Source organism: Lipotes vexillifer, unplaced genomic scaffold (genome assembly GCF_000442215.2).
Source record: "Lipotes vexillifer unplaced genomic scaffold, Lipotes_vexillifer_v1.1 scaffold22, whole genome shotgun sequence".
NCBI lineage: Eukaryota > Metazoa > Chordata > Mammalia > Artiodactyla > Lipotidae > Lipotes > Lipotes vexillifer.
This window is the reverse complement of record NW_006779050.1, coordinates 863,934-882,628: the sequence shown is the minus strand read 5'-3', so window position 1 is coordinate 882,628 and position 18,695 is coordinate 863,934.

The following is an 18,695-nucleotide window of genomic DNA, read 5'->3' as shown; positions in this document are numbered from 1 at the left end:
GTAGGGAATTAATTATTGGTAATTGAAGTTGTAAGCTTAATTCCCTGCTTGCTTCAATGAAAATGAATCCCTTTATTTAATACTGAAATAAGCACCACTAACCTCATGATCTCGGACAGCACACACATTCAGCTATTGAGCAATAGTGAATGCTAAAAAAAGCATTATCTTTTATTTATTTTTTTAAAAAGCTTTATCCTTTAAACACTGAATTGTGATTAAAACAAAACAAAACAAAAACACTGGGAGATAGACACATTAGCAGAAAACATAATAGATGGTGTTGGGTATTCTTAATAGATCCTGTTCGTGTTCACCCATTAGAAAACCCATTTTGTAGTCTAATAAAAGTCTAAACAATTAAAAATATATATACACATATACTCTTTGAAAACTTGTCCTCAGTAAAATGTTTTCATTGAAATGCATTGTCATATTGAAGCTGGATGACCATTTAAACTGTTGAGCAAGTAAACTCCCTGCCTGATGTTTCTGCTGTAAGGGGTTATTTTTATTTTTTATTTTTTTTAGATGTTGGAGGTAGGAGTTTATTAATTAATTTATTTTTGCTGTGTTGGGTCCTCGTTTCTGTGCGAGGGCTTACTCTAGTTGTGGCAAGAGGGGGCCACTCTTTATCGCGGTGCGCGGGCCTCTCACTATCGCAGCCTCTCTTCTTGCGGAACACAGGCTCCAGACATGCAGGCTCAGTAGCTGTGGCTCACGGGCCTAGTTGCTCCGTGGCATGTGGGATCCTCCCAGACCAGGGCTCCAACCCGTGTCCCCTGCATTAGCAGGCAGACTCCCAACCACTGCGCCACCAGGGAAGCCCAGGGGTTATATTTTTTCTGAGGGAATATTGCAGCCAAACATGATGTGGACTTGGCTTTCTGCCCAGCCTCATCTCTGATCTCTCTCTGTCTCTGTCACCCTCTGTCACTAGGTTCTGGCCATCCAGGAGTGCCTCTGGGAATTAATTTACACTTACTGTTACTTAGGTCTGCTACTGCTTTCCCGGGCTCTTTGCCTAAGCAAGCATCTTTTACTCCTTTCAGATATCAGCTCAAATACTACACCTGAGCTTGGCGGGAGTCCTCCTCTTTTATATTCTTATCGCAGTAAGTCATGTTGTAGTCACTTGTTTCACACTTGTCTCTTCTGCCAGAGCATAGTTTCAAGAAGGCTGGGACAGTGTCTGCCTTGTTCATAGCTAGAGCTCCAGAAACAAGTTCAGAGCCCTGCACACACTGAGGATCAAGAAACATGTTTGAGGGAAGGAAGGAGAGGATAAAGGAAAAAAGGGAGACAGCTAAATGTTATTTAAGGTCAGCCAGAGAGGTCATTGGCAAATTTCCCATTTTATAGTCCTGAAGTATCCATAACAGTTATAATACAATTAATGATTTCTTTTTCTCATTTCTATGGGAAATGAATGGAATCAATATTTTCCAACTTTTTATTTATTATTGTACTACATACTAAGCCCCGAGTGCCCCTTCCCAGAAGACAATTTATCCATATTTCAATAATTAACACGTAACTGTGTGATAAGTAACACAAGAAAAGCTTCTTGTTCAGAAATTAAACTTGCATGCTATTTAATGTGTTTATATCAGAGGAAAATTGGACACTGTATTTCCTTCAAATGAGACAGAATAGTTTGAATTTGCTCTCAGAGGAACCAACCATTTCTGACCTAGGAGAGGTAATAAGATGGATGCCTCTGTTCCTTAAGTAACCAGCTACTGTGTGCACAAAGTTTAGTCACGGGTTGTGGAAAAAGCCCTATGAATCGGCTTCAAAGACCAAAATGTGGTTGCTCAGACTGTTCAAACTTTCAAAACTAGTTTTCTCAACAGCAGAGAGCTTAAATGAATACGTACTTGTTCGATCTAAATATTGTTTCACCTTGTCACGGAAAGAGAATAAAGGAGACGGAAGAACCCCTTGGTTGGTCTTTATCTCAATAACCTGCAACTTCTGCCTCATTGCTTATTTTAAAAGAAGCACAAGTGATGTAAATGGTTTTCTGGGTGAAGATGGTAGAGTAAACCACACCCCTAATTTCACTTCTCTGCAAAATTCCACTAAAACTAGAGTAAAGAGTTTCTTTAAAAGGCCTAAACCCACATGAACATGAAGACAAGAGAATACAAGAGCAGTGAAACTTTGGAATCTAGAAAGCAGATTGACAACGGGCAGCGCTCTGTACCTCTGCTTGGTTTCGAAGGTGTAAAGGGGAGGCTGAAATAACTAGGTGACTAAAAAAGGGAGGACTCGGTGGAAGCTGTTCCACCAGGCTAGTTCTCTATCTCTGCTCACATTGCACACTGCTATAATGTATATGGCATTTATATTAAATTATACACATATAAACCCTATAGTATAGTTTATTCTCAGAAGTAGGTACAGAAGGCCTCTGGATTATGAGACATTACACATAATTGAAGGTATGTTATTATTATCATACCAAACACAGAGAGATGTCATGACTGGATGCTGAGCACAAACAATATCTATCTCTTCCCTGACTTGGCTCCCAGAAAGCCAGCAGCATGACCATTTCCCTCTAGGTGAGAGAGTGGAAGATTCATTTCTGCTAAACATAACCAACCGAAGAGGAAAGATTTGAAAATACTGACATCAGGAGTTCACCAACAAACAGCCCATTCACATCACCTGACAGTGTCATTCAAAGGAAACAAGCTGCACAAAAGTACTCAGAGAAACCAATTATATTTCAGCCCTTCATTCTTTTCTTTTTTTTCAATCCCAATCTCCCAGTTCATCCCACCACCACAACCGTCCCCACGCCGCCACCTTCTCTCCTTGGTGGCCATACGTTTATTCTCTACATCTGTGTCTCTATTTCTGCCCTGCAAACCGGTTCATCTGTACCATTTTCTAGGTTCCACATATATGCATTAATATACGATTTTTGTTTTTCTCTTTCTGACTTACTTCACTCTGTATGACAGTCTCCAGATCCATCCATGTCTCTACAAATGACCTAATTTCGTTCCTTTTTATGGCTGAGAAATATTCCATTGTATATATGTACCACATCTTCTTTATCCATTCGTCTCTCGATGGGCATTTAGGTTACTTCCATGACCTGGCTATTGTAAATCGTGCTGCAATGAACATTGGGGTGCATGTGTCTTTTTGAATTATGGTTTTCTCTGGGTATACGCCCAGTAGGGGGATTGCTGGGTCATACGGTAATTCTGTTTTTAGTTTTTTTTGTTTTTTTTTTGTTTTTTAACATCTTTATTGGGGTATAATTGCTTTACAATGGTGTGTTAGTTTCTGCTTTATAACAGAGTGAGTCAGTTATACATATATATATGTTCCCATATCTCTTCCCTCTTTGTCTCCCTCCCTCCAACCCTCCCTATCCCCTCCAGCCTCTATGCTTAAGACATTCTGTGGGAATCAATTGGCTCTATAGAATTTACAATAAAAGTATTATTTGTGTATATTTTTTTGTTTGTAAATTGCTCAGCTACACATACTTTATATCAGTAAAATTTATAATAAATTATGTACATACAACACACACATACATTCAGTTGTTTTGGGAAATCTGTTCTTAAACATACTTGCACATCACTGTTTATAGGCCTGTTGTAAAAGATAAAGCATGTACAAAGGAAAATTACTGCTGCTGTCAGGTTGTCACTATTAGAAATGGTAGTGTCAAGTTCGGCTCGGTCTCTGGTTTTACTTTTTTACTATCATAAGTGGGGTTGTGTGATTTTTTATAATCCAGGAAAGGTTTTGGCAGCCTGCAAAACACTTTTTCTTCTCTTCTTTTCATGTAGTCCTTTCCACATCTTTATTCTTCTTTTACTTTGAAGATTTTTTTCATTTTTCTATCCACTAGTGGGATGTACTTTGCAAATTTATGTGTTACAGTTCCAACTCATTTAGTGATTAATTGAGCACTGGGGAAAGCAAATTCAGTTCCAAGAGACAGAATCTGATTGGTCCAGTGGGAAGTGATCCAGTTTGAAACAGATACTGATGCTGTTCCGAATATCTATGGTGAAAGAGAATCAAAGTGTTCAAACGCGATTGGTGGCTCCACTCCAGTCCACATTGGTTTATCTCTTAGACACACTTTACCCTTCTTTTGTCAGACAAAATGTTTGACATTAGCCTGTAAATAGGTTTTCAAGTGATACTGATGAATTATAAAGTTACTATAAGCTAGGGAAATTAGAATACCTGTTATCCTGTTAATGAGGCATGTGACAGGCATGGACATAACAGCCTATTCTCTGGCTCTGCAGTTCCTGAGGTCCTGTGGTTCAGAATTGTATTCACCCAATAGTGCTTTCTGGGTTTGTCTTAACCCCAGAGTTTCAGAGAAATTTGTCCTAGGGGCATGTTTGGACAGTGCTTTTGAAGTCTCAATGGCGGAGTTGCCCAGGTATGTCTTAGCAGAGAAAAGCTTTACTCATGTTGTTGTTCTATCAATAGTTTGGTATGCCCTGCATTTTTTTTTTTAGCATTTGGGGTGTTTAAAACAGCCTTGTAATGTGGAGAATGTGAGTCTAGAAGCAATTCACAAAGCAGGGCCCCATAGGAGAGGATGCTAAAGCTGTGCTCTTTTAGGTATGCTGTTTGTGGCATAATAGTCAGAAGCCTGAATTCCCTATTTGATTTTACTCAAGGCAGAGAAGAAAAACAATCCATCTCAAAGGGGTTTTATTCGTTTGTTAGCCTGTTAGCTTGCTTATTTGAGCCAGTTTGCTTAGCCTTGAGGAGCATGGGTGTGGAAGTAGACCAGTTCTAACACTTGCTAGCTATGAAAACTTGGAAAGTTACTTAATCTCTCTGTTCCTCAATTTCTTCATTTGTAGAGTGGGTATAACAGTAGCCCCTACCTCTTATTTTGTTTTGAGGGTTACATAAGCTAATACATTTACATGAGTTAAAACACTGCTTGTCACATTAATTAAGCAATCAGTAATTACAAATAGATATAAGCACAAAATAAAAATCACCCACTATTTCATCAAACTATATGCATTCAGTTCATTTCTTTCTCTTGGGAGGCAGAGATATTGAATAATATCCTGCGAACGGAGAAAGAACTTTGAGACTGAAAAATGAAGCGGACAACTCCATAAAGTGCAATTATAAAGTTTACTGTGGGTAACTTACATACAGGTAGGAAAGATCAGGCAAACAGAAGATCCAGAGGCATTCACAGCTGTGCTTTGTACTGCCAAAAGGGGTATGGGGGACTTAAAGGTACCAAAGTTAAAAACGGAATCTGACTACCAAGTGAGAAGCACATCCACACAGACTGGAACCAGGGGCACCCACCCCACTTCTGGGTCTCATGACCATTAACCATCTACCTCAGCAAAAGGCCCTCTTCCAGCTTTCATTTTAGATGAAGGCAAGGGTAAAAGTTGATAGGGAACTCATCTGGCTTGGGCGCATTCCTTTGTGAGCTAGGCTAAAGCTCAGTCACCTGGAAAGGACTGCAGGCCTAAGATAGAGCTGACAAGATGAAGCCAGTATGGTTCAGCTCCACGCTCCACCCCTGACATCTATAAGGCCTGCATGATCTTATCCATCATTCTTCCGAGAATACCCTAGAGCTAGACATCAGGAGTTTACATGCTGTCCCCACCCATTGTCCCCGTGATGTAAGGTTGAAAGACAGAATACCCCTGGCATTACTTCAGAGCTAGACATTGGCAGCAATCTGCATACCCAGAAGTCAGAGTGGTTGTGAAGATCCTCTCCTACACTTTCTCCTAGAAGCTTCATAACTTGGGCTTTCAAATTTAAATTTATGATCCATCTCAAATTAATTTTTTCGTGTGGTGTAAGGTAGGGGTCAACGGTTTTTTATTTTCATGTGGCTATCCAGTTATTTTGGTACCATTTATTGAAAACATTTTACTTTATCCATTGAATTGTGTTGGTGACTTTTACAATTATTTCATACTCACACATCTACATACACATACAAATATCTACATACACATACATTTACATACACATGTACATTTCATATACATTTATCTACACACACATATATACGCACTTATATACACATTTCTGGAGTCACTTGTTTGTTTTGTGGATCTATTTGTCTATTCTTTTGCCAATACCTCACTATCTTAATTACTGTAACTTGTCAGTACATCTTGAAATAAGGCAGAATAAACCCTCCAACTTTATTCTCTTTTTAAGAATATATTGGCTATTTATTCCTGGTCTCTTAAAATTTACATATAAAATTTAGAACCACCTTGCCAGTTTCTACCAAAACACCTGCTGAGATTTTGATTGGAATAGCATTAGATCCATAGATAAATTTGGGGAGAATTGACTGCTTAGAAATATGAATTCTTCCCAACCACGATCTCTATTTATTTAGACCTTCTGTAATCTCTCTCAGCAATGTTTGGTAGTTGTAAATATACAAATACCACACATCTTTTGTTAAGCTTAATGCTCTTATTGTAAAGGATATTTTAATTTCATTTTCCAGTCATTTGTTGTAAGTTCGCTGCTAGTTTTTGCCTTATGTATTGAGGTGCTCCTATGTTGGGTGCATAAATATTTACAATTGTTATATCTTCTTCTTGGATCGATCCCTTAATCATTATGTAGTGTCCTTCTTTGTCTCTTCTGATAGTCCTTATTTTAAAGTCTATTTTGTCTGATATGAGAATTGCTACTCCAGCTTTCTTTTGGTTTCCATTTGCATGGAATATCTTTTTCCATCCCCTTACTTTCAGTCTGTATGTGTCTCTAGGTCTGAAGTGGGTCTCTTGTAGACAGCATATATATGGGTCTTGTTTTTGTATCCATTCAGCCAATCTGTGTCTTTTGGTGGGAGCATTTTTAAGGAACCTCCATACTGTTCTCCATAGTGGCTGTATCAATTTACATTCCCACCAACAGTGCAAGAGGGTGCCCTTTTCTCCACACCCTCTCCAGCATTTCTTGTTTGTAGATTTTATGATGATGCCCATTCTAACCGGTGTGAGATGATACCTCATTGCAGTTTTGATTTGCATTTCTCTAATAATTAGTGATGTTGAGCAGCTTTTCATGTGCTTCTTGGCCATCTGTATGTCTTCTTTGGATAAATGTCTATTTAGGTCTTCGGCTCATTTTTGGATTGGGTGGTTTGTTTTTGTAATATTGAGCTGCATGACCTGTTTATATATTTTGGAGATTAATTCTTTGTCACTTGATTCGTTTGCAAATATTTTCTCCCATTCTGAGGGCTGTCCTTTCGTCTTGTTTAGAGTTTCCTTTGCTGTGCAAAGCTTTGAAGTTTCCTTAGGTCCCATTTGTTTATTTTTGTTTTTATTTCCATTACTCTAGGAGATGGATGAAAAAATATCTTGCTGTGATTTATATCAAAGACGGCTCTTCCTATGTTTTCCTCTAAGACTTTTATAGTGTCTGGTCTTACATTTAGGTATCTAATCCATTTTGAGTTTATTCTAGTGTATGGTGGTAGGGAGTGTTCTACTTTAATTCTTTTACATGTAGCTGTCCAGTTTTCCCAGCACCACTTATTGAAGAGACTGTCTTTTCTCCATTGCATATCCTTGCCTCCTTTGCCATAGATTAGGTGACCATATGTGCATGGGTTTATCTCTGGGCTTTCTATCTTGTTCCATTGATCTATATTTCTGTTTTTGTGCCAGTACCATATTGTCTTGATTATTGTAGCTTTGTAGCATATTCTGAAGTCAGGGAGTCTGATTCCTCCAGCTCCTTTTATTTCCCTCAAGACTACTTTGGCTCTTCAGGGTCTTTTGTGTCTCCATAAAAATTTTAAGATTTTTTTGTTCTAGTTCTGTAAAAAGTGCCACTGGTAATTTGATAGGGATTGCACTGAATCTGTGGATTTCTTTGGGTAGTACAGTCATTTTCACAATATTGACTTTTCCAATCCAAGAACATGGTATATCTCTCCATCTGTTGGTATCATCTTTAATTTCTTTCATCAGTGTCTTATAGTTTTCTGTATACAATTCTTTTGTCTCCCTAGGTAGGTTTATTCCTAGATATTTTAATCTTTTTGTTGCAATGGTAAATGGGAGTGTTTCCTTAATTTCTCTTTCAGATTTTCATCAGTAGTGTATAGGAATGCAAGAGATTTCTGTCCATTAATTTCGTATCCTGCAACTTTACCAAATTCATTGATTAGATCTAGTAGTTTTCTGGTGGCATCTTTAGGATTCTCTATGTATAGTATCATGTCATCTGCAAACAGTGACAGTTTTACCTCTTCTTTTCCAATTTGTGTTACTTCTATTTCTTTTTCTTCCCCAATTGCTGTGGCTAGGACTTCCAAAACTATGTTGAATAATAGTGGTGAGAGTGGACATCCTTGTCTTCTTCCTGATCTTAGAGGAAATGCTTTCAGTTTTTCACCATTGAGAATGATGTTTGCTGTGGATTTTTCATATATGGCCTTTATTATGTTGAGGTAGGTTCCCTGTACGCCCACTTTCTGGAGAGTTTTTATCATAAATGGGTGTTGAATATTGTCAAAAGGTTTTTCTGCATCTATTGAGATGATCATATGCTTTTTATGCTTCAGTTTGTTAATATGGTGTATCACATTGATTGATTTGCATATATTGAAGAATCCTTGCGTCTCTGGGATAAATCCCACTTGATCATGGTGTATGATCCTTTTAATGTGTTGTTGGATTCTGTTTGCTAGTATTTTTTTGAGGATTTTTGTGTCTATATTCATCAGCGATATTGGTCTGTAATTTTCTTTTTTTGTAGTATCTTTGTCTGGTTTTGGTATCAGGGTGATGGTGGCCTCATACAATGAGTTTGGGAGTGTTCCTCCCTCTGCTATATTTTGGAACAGTTTGAGAAAGATGGGTGTTAGCTCTTCTCTAAATGTTTGATACAATTCACCTGTGAAGCCATCTGGTCCTGGACTTTTGTTTGTTGCAAGATTTTAAATCATAGTTTCAATTTCATTACTTGTGATTGGTCTGTTCATATTTTCTATATCTTCCTGGTTCAGTCTTAGAAGGTTATACCTTTCTAAGAATTTGTCAATTTCTTCCAGGTTGTCCATTTTATTGGCATAGAGTTGCTTGTAGTAGTCTCTTAGGATGCTTTGTATTTCTGCGGTGTCTGTTGCAACTTCTCCTTTTTCATTTCTAATTTTATTGATTTGAGTCCTCTCCCTCTTTTTCTTGATCAGTCTGGCTAATGGTTTATCAATTTTGCTTATCTTCTCAAAGAACCAGCTTTTAGTTTTATTGATCTTTGCCATTGTTTTCTTTGTTTCTATTTCATTTATTTCTGCTCTGATCTTGATGTATTCTTTCTTCTGCTAACTTTGGGCTTTGTTTGTTTTTCTTTCTCTGGTTCCTTTAGGTGTAATGTTAGATTATTTGAGATTTTTCTTGTTTCTTGAGGTAGGCTTGTATATCTATAAACTTCTCTCTTAGAACTGCTTTTGCTGCATCCCATAGGTTTTAGATCGTCGTGTTTTCATTATCATTTGTCTCTAGGTAATTTTTTATTTCCTCTTTGATTTCTTCACTGATCTCTTGGTTATTTAGTAACGTATTGTTTAGCCTCCATGTGTTTGTATTTCTTAAGTTTTTTTCCCCTATAATTGATTTCTAATCTCATAGCGTTGTGGTCAGAAAAGATGCTTGATTTGATTTCAATTTTCTTAAATTTACTGAGGCTTGATTTGTGACCCAAGCTGTGATCTATCCTGGAAAATGTTCCATGCGCACTTGAGAAGAAAGTTTAATCTGCTGTTTTTGGATGGAATGTCTTATAAATATCAATTAAATCTATCTGGTCTATTGTTTCATTTAAAGCTTCTGCTTCCTTATTTATTTTCATTTTGGATGACCTGTCCATTGGTGTAAGTGAGGTGTTAACGTCCCCCACTATTATTGTGTTACTGTCAATTTCCTCTTTTATAGCTGTTAGCAGTTACCTTATGTGTTGAGGTGCTCCTATGTTGGGTGTATGTATATTTATAATTGTTTTATCTTTTTCTTGGATTGATCCCTTGATCATTATATAGTGTCCTTCCTTGCCTCTTGTAACATTCTTTATTTTAAAGTCTATTTTATCTGATAGGAGTATTGCTACTCCAGCTTTCTTTTGATTTCCGTTTACTTGGGATATCTTTTTCCAACCCTTCACTTTCAGTCTGTATGTGTCCCTAGGTCTGAAGTGGGTCTCTTGTAGACAGCATATAGATAGGTCTTCCTTTGTTATCCATTAAGCAATCCTGTGTCTTTTGGTTGGAGCACTTAATCCATTCACATTTAAGGTAATTATTGATTTGTATGTTCGTATTACCATTTTCTTAATTATTTTGGGTTTGTTACTGTAGATCCCTTTCTTCTCTTGTGTTTCCTACTTAGAGAAGTTCCTTTAGCATTTGTTGTAGAGCTGGTTTGGTGGTGCTGAATTCTCTTAGCTTTTGCTTGTCTGTAAAGCTCTCGATTTCTCCATTGATTCTGAATGAGATCCTTGCCAAGTAGAGTAATCCTGGTTGCACATTCTTCCCTTTCATCTCTTTAAGTATATCATGACACTCCCTTCTGGGTTGTAGAGTTTCTGCTGAGAAATCAGCTGTTAACCTTATGGGAGTTACCTTGTATATTATTTGTCATTTTTCCCTTGCTGCTTTCAATAATTTTTCTTTGTCTTTAATTTTTGCCAGTTTGATTACTATGTGTCTCGGCCTGTTTCTCCTTGGGGACTCTCTGTGCTTCCTGGACTTAGGTGGCTATATCCTTTCCCATGTTAGGGTTTTCGACTATAATCTCTTCAAATATTTTCTCGGGTCCTTTCTCTGTCTCTTCTCCTTCTGGGACCCCTATAATGCGAATGTTGTTGCATTTAATGTTGTCCCAGAGGTCTCATAGGCTGTTTTTGTTTCTTTTCATTCTTTTTTCTTTATTCTGTTCCACAGCATTGAATTCCACCATTCTGTCTTCCAGGTTACTTATCTGTTCTTCTGCCTCAGTTATTCTGCTATTGATTCCTTCTAGTGTAGTTTTCATTTTGGTTATTGTGTTGTTCATCTCTGTTTGTTTGTTTTTTAATTCTTCTATATCTTCGTTATACATTTCTTGCATTGTCTCGATCTTTGCCTCCATTCTTTTGCCGAGGTCCTGGATCATCTTCACTATCATTATTCTGAATTCTTTTTCTGGAAGGTTGCCAATCTCCACTTCATTTAGTTGTTTTTCTGGGGTTTTATTTTGTTCCTTCAGCTGGTACATAGCCCTCTGCCTTTTCATCTTGTCTCTCTTTCTGTGAATGTGGTTTTTGTTCCACCGGCTACAGGATTGTAGTTCTTTTTGCTTCTGCTGTCTGCCCTCTGGTGGATGAGGCTATCTAAGATGCTTGTGGAAGTTTCCTGATGGGAGGGACTGATGGTGGATAGAGCTGGCTGTTGCTCTGGTGGGCAGAGCTCAGTCAGCCCTTCATTCTTAATCAGGAACATATAAGAGAGGACAACCAGATCCTTGTGGAAGACCTCTACCATAGAAGACAGAAGCCAAAACCAATGATCAAAAGAAGGAAACTTGGAGAAAACAGAGAGTATATAGAGAGAAGAACACTTCAACTAAACTACTAGTATCTTCTGAGAAATCAGTAGAAAAGATTACCCGTGTGAAAACTTAAAAAAAGAAAAAAAAAGTGCTACATAAAAGGAAAATTCAGAGAGTAAAAAGAGCTCTTGAAAATTACAAAATAGCTGAAATTTTTAAAATTTCAATTGAAGAGTTGGAAGATAAAGTTGAAGAAATATCTGAGAAAGCAGAGCAATAAGACAAAAGAGAAAAGAAAATAGGAGAAAAGATGTAAGAAAAATAAAAGGGCCCGACCTGAGGGTTCAACATCTTAATAATGGATATTTTTTTCCTAGAAAAGAGCACAGATAAAACAAGTGGAAAAATTGTCAATAAAATAAGTCAACAAAAATTTCTCAGAACTAAAGACATCAGTTGCCAGGTGAAAAGGGCCCACTGAGTGCCCCCTGCCAAAAAAAGTAGACTGGAGTAGATCTATATCAAGGTACATCATTGTGAAATTTCAGAACACTGGGGACCAAGAGAAGATCCTATAAGCTTTCAGAGAGGAAAACAGGTTACATACAAGGGATCAGGAATCAATATAACTTCAGACATATCAATTGCAATAAGACAAGGGAGAAAGACCTTCCAAAATCCCGAAGAAAAGTGTTCCTACTGCAATTCTAGTTTCAGCCAAACTATCGAATACATATGAGGGGAACAAAGACGTTTTCAGGTATGCAAGATTTCAAAAACTTAATTCCTATGTACTTTTTCTCAAGAAGATAGTGAGGATATGCTCCCTCCAAAATAAAAAAGTCAAGAAAGGGAAAGACGTGGTGTGCTGAAGAGTTTGTTTCTGCACTCTAACCTGTCAGTGAGGCTGACCTTTATGCCCTATGGCCGTGTTCAGCCAGAAAGTCGCCAGCAAGAAACCTGGAAGATAGGAGGGCAAAGACAGCTTAGGACCCTGATGGGATTAAGACACCTACAAGGTAACCACAGCACCCATTCTATCACCCATTTCTCATGGGTTGAAAATTAAATTTGTGGTGCAGATATTTTTTACTCTTTTATAGCCATCAAAGAATTTCAACTATATAAAAAAAGTGTGTTTCTAACATGACACACCGTGGTCCATCTCTATTAGGTTAAAAATCCAGATTTATTGGAACTTTTATAAAAGAGACTTCTGTTTCCCTTAATGCTTCGTTCAAAGTATAGAAATTGAAAGTATTTGTGCTCAGGTTTCTGAAGCAGACTCTGTGAAAAGTGCTATGGGTGCAGCTGTTTAAAAGTCATTTGGAATATATGTACAAATGCTGTGAACCACTGCCAACTTATGGAACTTGTTCAAAGAAGTAGAAGACAATGATTTTAGTGATTTTTTTCAGTGCTCGTTGCCAATGCCCATTGATAATAGTCATGGAAGGAATTAAGTCCAACTTAAGATTTTCGTGAAATGAAAGGGATGTATGTTAAATATTTGATAATCAAAGATGGAAAATAATGGTGTGATTTTCATTTTCTTACAGGTATCAAACTAAATATGAACAAACTAAATTTAAAACTCCAGAAAGAGGTAATTTTGAACTAACTAGACAGGTACAAGAATTTATGTTGCGATTGGAACTCTTTATAATACAAATCAATAATAATGACTTTACACATTTTTCTCACACGATTCAAAGTGCAGGAGATTTTAATTGTAATCAATGACATTATTTGATTGTAAAAAGAAAAAAACCACAAGAAAAATTTGAAGACTGTTTTGTTAATATTGGTAAGTTTAGAGTTGCTTTTCAAATACAATACCCTTTTGAACTCAACATTTAATAATAAGTGACACAAGAGTTAGTGGGGGCTTCCCTGGTGGCACAGTGGTTGAGAGTCCGCCTGCCGATGCAGGGGACATGGGTTCATGCCCCGGTCCGGGAAGATCCCACATGCTGCGGAGTGGCTAGGCCCATGAGCCATGGCCGCTGAGCCTGCACATCTGTGCTCTGCAACGGGAGAGGCCACAACAGTGAGAGGCCTGTGTACCACAAAAAAAAAAGAAAAAAGAGTTAGTGAATATACTTACCTTGAATTAATTTAGTTTTAAAATTGATATGTTTTTGCTTCAAAGTCAAATCAATTCTTCTAAAAAAGACGAAAAGTTTTGTCAACATGGATAAATATTAAAGGAAAATATTTGGGGGGATTTAATATCTTTATTGGAAAATTTTAAGTATGTTGGAACAACTGGGGCATATTAGTCTACTTTTTATGAAATATAATAATTCCAATGAAAATTTATTGTCTAAATTGAAATGTGCTGTTAAGCGTAAAACATATACCAGATTACAAGTACTTAGTATAAAATTTTTTTAAAACATCTCATTGAGATTAGGAACCAAGATGGCAGAGTAGAAGGACGTGCTCTCACTCTTTCTTGCAAGAACACCAGAATTACAACTAGCTGCTGGACAATCATCGACAAGAAGACACTGGAATTCACCAAAAAAGATACCCCACATCCAAAGACAAAAGAGAAGCCACAGTGAAACGGTAGGAAGGGTGCAATCACAGTAAAATCAATCCCATTACTGCTGGGTGGGTGACTCATAGACTGGAGAACACTTATATCACAGAAGTCCACCCACTGGAGTGAAGGTTCTGTGCCCCACGTCAGGTTCACAACCTGGGGGTCCAGCAAGGGGAGGAGGAATTCCTAGAGAATCAGACTTTGAAGGCTGGTAGGATTTGATTGCAGGATTTCGACAGGACTGAGGGAAACAGACTCCACTCTTGGAGGGCACAAAGTAGTGTGCGCATCAGGACACAGGGGAAGGAGCAGTGACCCCATAGGAGACTGAAACAGACCTACCTGCTAGTGTTGGAGGGTCTCCTGCACAGGCGGGTGGTGGCTGTGGCTCACACTGGCAGCAGAACTTCTGGGAAGTACTCCTTGACGTGAGCCCTCCCAGAGTCTGCCATTGGCCTCACCAAAGAGCCCAGGTAGGCTCCAGCGTTGGGTTGCCTCAGGCCAAACAACCAACAGGGAGGGAAGCCAGCCCCACCCATCAGCAGTCAAGTGGATTGAAGTTTTACTGAGTTCTTCCCACCAGAGCAACAGTCAGCTCTACCCACCACCAGTCCCTCTCATCAGGAAACTTGCACAAACCTCTTAGATAGCCTCATCCACCAGAGAGCAGACAGCAGAAGAAAGAAGAACTACAATCCTGCAGCCTCTGGACAAAAACCACACTCACAGAGAGATAGACAAGATGAAAAGGCAGAGGGCTATGTACCAGATGAAGGAACAAGATAAAACTGCAGAGAAACAACTGAATGAAGTGGAGATTGGCAACCTTCCAGAAAAAGAATTCAGAATAATGATAGTGAAAATGATCCAGGACCTCTGGAAAAGAATGGAGGCAAATTTCAAGAAGATTCAAGAAATGTTTAACAAAGACCTAGAAGAATTAAAGAACAAATGAACAGAGATGAACAATACAATATCTGAAATGAAAACTACACTAGAAGGAATCAATAGCAGAATAACTGAGGCAGAAGAACAAATAAGTGACCCGGAAGACAGAAAGGTGGAATTCAATGCTGTGGAACAGAATAAAGAAAAAAGAATGAAAAGAAACGAAAACAGCCTATGAGACCTCTGGGACAACATTAAACGCAACAACATTCGCATTATAGGGGTCCCAGAAGGAGAAGAGACGGAGAAAGGACCCAAGAAAATATTTGAAGAGATTATAGTCGAAAACTTCCCTAACATGGGAAGGGAAATAGCCACCTAAGTCCAGGAAGTGCAGAGAGTCCCATACAGGATAAACCCAAGGAGAAACAGGCCGAGACACATAGTAATCAAATTGGCAAAAATTAAAGACAAAGAAAACTTATTGAAAGCAGCAAGGGAGAAATGAAAAATAACATACAAGGTAACTCCCATAAGGTTACCAGCTGACTTCTCAGCAGAAACTCTACAAGCCAGAAGGGAGTGGCATGATATACCTAAGGTCATGAAAAGGAAGAACCTACAACCAAGATTACTGTACCCAGCAAGGATCTCATTCAGATTTGATGGAGAAATCAAAAGCTTTACAGACAAGCAAAGCTAAGAGAATTCAGCACCACCAAACCAGCTCTATAACAAATGCTAAAGGAACTTCTCTAAGTAGGAAACACAAGAGGAGAAAAGGACCTACAAAAACAAACCAAAAACAATTAAGAAAATGATCATAGGAACATACATATTGATAATCACCTTAAACGTGAATGGATTAAATGCTCCCACCAAAAGACACAGGCCTGCTGAATGGATGCAAAAAGAAGACCCATCTATATGTTGTCTACAAGAGACCAACTTCAAACCTAGCGACACATACAGACTTAAATTGAGGGGATGGAAAAAGATATTCCATATAAATGGAAATCAAAAGAAAGCTGGAGTAGCAATACTCCTATCAGATAAAATAGACTTTAAAATAAAGGATGTTACAAGAGGCAAGGAAGGACACTATATAATGATCAAGGGATCAATCCAAGAAAAAGATATAACAATTATAAATATATATGCACCCAACATAGGAGCACCTCATTACATAAGGCAACTGCCAACAGCTACAAAACAGGAAACTGACAGTAACACAGTAATAGTGGGGGATGTTAACACCTCACTTACACCAATGAACAGATCATCCAAAATGAAAATAAATAAGGAAACAGAAGCTTTAAATGACACAATAGACCAGATAGATTTAATTGATATTTATAGGACATTCCATCCAAAAACAGCAGATTACACTTTCTTCTCAAGTGCGCATGGAACATTCTCCAGGATAGATCATATCTTGGGTCACAAATCAGTCCACAGTAAATTTAAGAAAATTGAAATCATATCAAGCATCTTTTCTGACCACAATACTATGAGATTAGAAATCAGTTACAGGGAAAAATATGTAAAAAACACAAACACATGGAGGCTAAACAATACGTTACTAAATAACCAAGAGATCACTGAAGAAGTCAAAGAGGAAATCAAAAAATACCTAGAGACAAATGACAATGAAAACACAATGATCCAAAACCTATCGGATGCAGCAAAAGCAGTTCTAAGAGGGAAGTTTATATCTATAGAAGTCTACCTCAAGAAACAAGAAAAATCTCAAATAAACAATCAAATGTTACACCTAAAGGAACTAGAGAAAGAAAAACAAACAAAGCCCAAAGTTAGCAGAAGAAAGAATTCATCAAGATCAGAGCAGAAATAAATGAAATAGAAACAAAGAAAACAATGGCAAAGATCAATAAAACTAAAAGCTGGTTCTTTGAGAAGATAAGCAAAATTGATAAACCATTAGCCAGACTGATCAAGAAAAAGAGGGAGAGGACTCAAATCAATAAAATTAGAAATGAAAAAGGAGAAGTTGCAACAGACACCGCAGAAATACAAAGCATCCTAAGAGACTACTACAAGCAACTCTATGCCAATAAAATGGACAACCTGGAAGAAATTGACAAATTCTTAGAAAGGTATAACCTTCTAAGACTGAACCAGGAAGATATAGAAAATATGAACAGACCAATCACAAGTAATGAAATTGAAACTATGATTTAAAATCTTGCAACAAACAAAAGTCCAGGACCAGATGGCTTCACAGGTGAATTGTATCAAACATTTAGAGAAGAGCTAATACCCATCTTTCTCAAACTGTTCCAAAACATTGCAGAGGAAGGAAAACTCCCAAACTCATTGTATGAGGCCACCATCACCCTGATACCAAAACCAGACAAAGATACTACAAAAAAAGAAAATTACAGACCAATATCACTGATGAATATAGACACAAAAATCCTCAACAAAATACTAGCAAACAGAATCCAACAACACATTAAAAGGATCATACACCATGATCAAGTGGGATTTATCCCAGAGATGCAAGGATTCTTCAATATATGCAAATCAATCAATGTGATACACCATATTAACAAACTGAAGCATAAAAAGCATATGATCATCTCAATAGATGCAGAAAAACCTTTTGACAATATTCAACACCCATTTATGATAAAAACTCTCCAGAAAGTGGGCGTACAGGGAACCTACCTCAACATAATAAAGGCCATATATGAAAAATCCACAGCAAACATCATTCTCAATGGTGAAAAACTGAAAGCATTTCCTCTAAGATCAGGAAGAAGACAAGGATGTCCACTCTCACCACTATTATTCAACATAGTTTTGGAAGTCCTAGCCACAGCAATTGGGGAAGAAAAAGAAATAGAAGTAATACAAATTGGAAAAGAAGAGGTAAAACTGTCACTGTTTGCAGATGACATGATACTATACATAGAGAATCCTAAAGATGCCACCAGAAAACTACTAGATCTAATCAATGAATTTGGTAAAGTTGCAGGATATAAAATTAATGGACAGAAATCTCTTGCATTCCTATACACTACTGATGAAAATCTGAAAGAGAAATTAAGGAAACATTCCCATTTACCAATGCAACAAAAAGATTAAAATATCTAGGAATAAACCTACCTAGGGAGACAAAAGAATTGTATGCAGAAAACTATAAGACACTGATGAAAGAAATTAAAGAAGATACCAACAGATGGAGAGATATACCATGTTCTTGGATTGGAAAAGTCAATATTGTGAAAATGACTGTACTACCCAAAGAAATCCACAGATTCAGTGCAATCCCTATCAAATTACCAGTGGTATTTTTTACGGAACTAGAGCAAAAAATCTTAAAATTTTTATGGAGACACAAAAGACCCTGAAGAGCCAAAGCAGTCTTGAGGGAAATAAATGGAGCTGGAGGAATCAGACTCCCTGACTTCAGACTATACTACAAAGCTACAGTAAGAAAGCCAATATGGTACTGGCACAAAAACAGAAATATAGATCAATGGAACAAGATAGAAAGCCCAGAGATAAACCCATGCACCTATGGTCAACTAATCTATGACAAAGGAGGCAAGGATATACAATGGAGAAAAGACAGTCTCTTCACTAAGTGGTGCTGGGAAAACTGGACAACGACACGTAAAAGAATGAAATTAGAACACTCCCTAACACCATACACAAAAATAAACCCAAAATGGATT